The sequence below is a fragment of the Magnolia sinica genome, chromosome 12, assembly GCF_029962835.1.
Source record: "Magnolia sinica isolate HGM2019 chromosome 12, MsV1, whole genome shotgun sequence".
Classification (NCBI taxonomy): Eukaryota; Viridiplantae; Streptophyta; class Magnoliopsida; order Magnoliales; family Magnoliaceae; genus Magnolia; species Magnolia sinica.
In genome coordinates this window covers 69,899,895-69,904,973 of record NC_080584.1, presented here as the reverse complement: position 1 = coordinate 69,904,973, position 5,079 = coordinate 69,899,895, and the positions used below count along the sequence as shown (strand labels likewise).

The window sequence follows — 5,079 nt, the reverse complement described above, 5'->3', positions numbered from 1 at the left end:
CATGGATTTATGATGGAATCATACTTAATTCTTATACCTTTCATCTCTTGAAAACTATATCAAGTAAGTTTAGTATAATATTCATGAAGCAGGCATAAGATCTCCCTGATATCTACAAGTGGATCCTCTGAATCCCTAGTTCCCTTTCTCTGAATTCTTTAAGTTTAGATTAATATTTCACCATTATTCCTCAAATCACAATTGATTTAGATTTCATCTTGGCCTAGTTCTAGATCTGGTTATTTTCAGATAACGTACAGATTTCAGTCCCTGTGGATTCGACCTCGGTCTTACCAAGTTTATTACTATATCACAACCCTGCACTTGGGGTGTGAACAGTAAGCTTAAAGGATAAAACCCTCACCTGGCCTCGACTCGAACTCGGTGAGTCGACTCAGCTCGACTCAGAAACCCAACTTCCCTTTCCTTCTTTCTTTTCTTTTCTTTTCTTTTCTTTTTCTCTTTCTTTCTCTCTCTCTCTCTCTCTCTCTCTCTCTCTTTCTATTCTCTGCTAGACGGCTGCCAATCGGTAAGAGGTCTCTCTCCCCGTGTCGCTGGAAGTCTCTCTCTCTTACGTTTTTCTTTCTTTCGTATGATAGCACGGTGGTGCACCAGGGCGGCTTTTATAAACGTGGAGGCTCTCGAAACTTTCGTACATAAGCCTAGTTTACGCAGCAAGGAGGAAAACAGACTCAAAAGTCTTATGCAGCGAATCTCGTAATGACCTGCGCTACAATCGAAATCGGCATACATACCGACTCCATCTCCTGATCCATCTTCTTGGGAGTGGTCGGTTTTGATCCGTGTCTACCATGGACGGTTCAGATAGTCCGGAGTGATGATAATGGCGTGCCAAAGCGTCTTCCAAACAGACGTCGCCTGTTAATGTTGCAGCGCATAGATCCCTCCTTTGCTGGGAGTCATGTGCACACAGGTGTACGGTCTCAGGTGAAACTGCCTAGGGTTGGGACAGTGGTGGCCCCCGAACTTGATGAATGGTTTGGATCACCTCAAGGAACGACTATGATGGCCCATCGCTACAAGAATTCTCGGTATCAACGGCGGACTACCACTAGCGGCGACAACGAACCGCCAATGTATATGTAAAATGAGCGGCGTTTTTATGTGGCCGCCAGTGTTCGGATAAGCAACCGCCGCTGGAAAAAATAAAATAGGGCTTTTCCCCTTCCCGAATAGCATCCCCAAATTGCGCCCGCCAAATCTCTCTCCCAAAACCCCTTTTCCCTCCTCTCCCAAATCGCGCCTGCCAAATCTCTCTCCCAAAACCCCTTTTCCCTCCTCTCCCAAATCGCCCCATCCCCAAATCGCGTGTGCGCCAATATTTCTCTCCCAAAACCCTTCTTCCCTCTTCTCTCCCAAATCGCGCGCCCCATCCCCAAATCCCGAAAGTCTCTCTCTCTCTCTCTCCAAAGTCCCTACACTCCGGTCTCTCTACATATGGATTCCATTTCCATTGCTTGTTGAAGACGCTGATCTCTCAGCCGTTGCCCTCCTTGCTGGAACACGCCAAAGTCCGAGAAGGCCCGCAAGAGGAAGAAGCACCAGCAACAGCCGCAGCAGTATGCTACTCTCTCTCTCTCTCTCTCTCTCTCTCTCTCTCTCTCTCTCTCTCTGGGTTTCATTATGTCTGAAATATCTTGCAGAGTGTGATGGATGATACGCAGGCACTTAGAAATTGCATACACGTCATACATGGTGGAAAAATCTGATCTGCATCTTGCGGGTGGTGGTTTTTGGTTTTGTTCTGTTTTTTTTTTTTTTTTTTTTTGGTGAAAACCACTAGGAGTTTTTTTTTTTTTTAAATTATTATTATTATTATTTTTATATAAAGTATAAAGAAAAGGTAATGAAGATGATATTAAAGTTGAACCGTAACAAGTATTTTGCATTATCTGGGGAATTGTAACCCCATTCCTCATGTCCATGTCCAAAACAGAGAGTCACTTTTAGAAAAGGTGAAACACCTTTAGCATTTAGGTGAGGCTGGATGTAGAGGACATTGAAGCTTCTATCAAAGCTCTTTATCTATGCATTTAGTAATCAGGTGTCCGCATTTCATGTAAATTCCATGCCCGCAATATGCTCGACTATTTGACTGATACTTTTTTTTTCTTTCTCTATAAAGTTTATGCTAGAGCAGAGTAGGCACTAGCTCAAATAAATAATGAGTTCAATTCAGCTATTGCACATTGAGCACACATGCCATTTTGAGCTGGTTTGATGGAGAAATCAGAGTGAGCACGCATCCTGAGGTGTATTGTGCCTTTTGCAATAATGTGAACAATTTTAGCACAATTGGCTGGTTTTCAAATGGCTACAGATTGTTGTTTTACCCTACTATCTAATCTAGGCTTTGAGTACTCTTTTGAATTTTTGAGCTATTGATCAAAATGTTAAAGTACTTTTGACTAGGTTCTTCAGGTTTAGAGAAACCCAAGTTAGCTTGCTGCAAGTATTGACTGACTCAATTTGAATTGACTTGATCAAGTGAATTTGTTTATTACAAGTGAATCAAACTTACACCCTTTTTATCTGCAGGAATATTACCCTATAGAAATTTGATACCTGGTCTGTTTTTCATCACCGAATCCCCCGGTGGCTGGTGAGTCTTATTAGTAAACACCTTAACAAGTGCTGGGATTCGGTGTCTAGGCCAAAATGGGTATGACGGACGAGTTTGAAGCTTCTTTGCAAGTATACTATGGGGATTTGATACTGACATTTCTTTTGAAGTGAATGAAATCAAGGTGTGGATTTGAACTGCCTTCAGTTCTTTTATTTTTTTATTTTTCTTTTTTGCCTTCTTTTTTTAGGTCCATCAAGTCATTCTTCTATTTTTGCACTGTACTTTTAGAGCTACTCATTTATTGACGACAAATGTGTATCAAATGAAAAGCTTGTGGATGACGTGTAATTCATATGTTGGCAACCTTAAAGCTATGATCATTTTTGAATTTGCTTCATGCAGAGATCTGTAGCTTCCACAAGCAGGAGAACAGCCATCTGATTTTCTGATCTCAAGCAAAGAAGATATTGGTTTCCTCTAATGGTATTGTAGCTTGCCCAGTTTTTTATTTATTTATAATTTTTTTTTTTATACACACTATTATTTTCACACAAGTGAGTAAATGTCAGAACGTAATTTTCATAGTATCCTGCAGGTAGGAATTGGGTTACTAATATTGCATCAGCTAAGTGGAGTCAATGACATCCTATTTTATGCGAGCAATATTTTCAAAGCTGCTCGTAGGTTTAGTTATCAATATTTTCACCAGTATTGTGCTTTTTTTTTTTTTTCCAGTTGAATGTGGACAGTTGCTGTTTTTACCTTCTTAGCCATCTTTTTGTAGGCTACTAAATTCCATCTGGTCCATCCCAAGCCTGGGTAGAGGGTTGATGTCAGGTTTGTTGATGGGCATTGAACCTTTGCCAAGCAATCATAAAAAAGATCCCAAATAGCTGGGACAAGGCTATAATGATAATGATGACAATATACCATCTAATTGAGTCCAGATTTGAAATAACAGGATTCTCCTATCAAGGAGATTTTCTTGACATGGCCCATTATGATGATAATGGTGACAATATACCATCTAGAGTACCATAGCATTTTACTCACCACAAATTGAAACCACTTGTTTTGAAATATCTTATCCATTACTCAGTTTTCAACATGCACGACATGGGCAGTCTGTAACTGTTTCCAATCTGATACGTTCAGTTAGTCTACAATTCAAAATTGTCAGAATTTGCTGGCCATTGATTGGTGAGGAGACAGTTCCAACTGAACTGATAGTTCTGCATTTTGACACTTCACAGAGGGAGGGAGAGAGTTAAGGATTCCTTCAAACATGTTCAAGTTGCCACTGTTTGTCTTACTACTTTTCACCATGCCATTTGATTCATCAGCTGGTTAAGGATCTCTTCAAACAAGTTCAAGTCGCCACCATTTGTCTTACTACTTTTCACCATGCCATTTGATTCATTAGCTTGTTTTGAAAGGTTTTTGGAGGTCCATCTGGTATGGATCTGTTCATAAGCTTTGTTTTGTCTTACTTAATGGCTTGTTACTACTTTTCACCATGCCATTTGGTTCATCACAGTTTTTAGTGTTTTCAAAATGCCTGGGAAAGGAATTATGGTATTTGGCATGATCATCCACGTGTATAATCAAATGCTTATAAAAATAAATAAATAAATAAATAAATAAAAAACAACAGCACTAACACAGAGGAGTCTTTTTTGTTGCTCTTCTATGGTGATTTAATGGATTCATGGATTTAAATTTGCTTGCATTTGATTCGATGTTTTAAGGATGCAGGGGCCTATAGTGGTCCTTTTGGTAGTCTTGAATTTTGAAGTTTATCACCTTTCAAAACCAAAAAAAAAAAAAAAAAAAAAAAAAAAAAGAAGAAGAAGAAGAAAAAGAAGAAGACGAAGACAAGAATGAAAGAAAAGAAAACAAAAAAAAACAAAAAAAACAAAGAGAGAGAGAGAGAGAGAGAGAGAGAGAGAGAGAGAGAAGTTTATAATGTTATTTTGTGGGGTTTATGTGAGGTTTTGTGGGCCTGATCTATGGCATCCCTAATGAAATGTTAAATAGAAGTGATTGATGGGGGAGAGAGAAGTTAACAAAAACAAATGCAGCAACTGAACATTGGGTGATAAACAAATGAAAAAGAAGAAGATTTGAATGCAAACATTACTGCAAAAGCTACACCATTTCAGATTATCTTTTGTATTTTAAAGTTACCACTAACAAAAAACAGGCATTATGATAAACCAAAGATCTAGGAAATATCATATAGAGGATTAAGACAAATGAAGACTTGCCAAACATCAGCAAAAACAAGATGTCAAAGACAAATACATAGCTGAATGAAGCCAAAACAAACTTACCATTGCACAAATACATAGCTGAATAATTTTTTTATTTTTTTATTTTTATTTTTTATTTCTTTCATCATAGCTCTCTTTCTTTTTAGAAGTTCATATAAAATCAAAACCATCATGGAATTCAGTTTCTTTTATAAGCTCTTCTTGCTACACTTAAACTTT

At 38.4% G+C, this 5,079-nt stretch overlaps 1 long non-coding RNA gene across 1 annotated transcript; it reads left to right on the top strand.

The window, feature by feature from the left end:
- The first annotated feature begins 1,053 nt into the window (after positions 1–1,053).
- Positions 1,054–4,162, top strand: LOC131221616 (uncharacterized). Its single transcript, XR_009159491.1, has 4 exons — positions 1,054–1,580; positions 2,560–2,768; positions 2,990–3,070; positions 3,183–4,162. It is a non-coding gene; the product is annotated as an uncharacterized LOC131221616 (long non-coding RNA).
- The last annotated feature ends 917 nt before the right edge of the window (positions 4,163–5,079 follow it).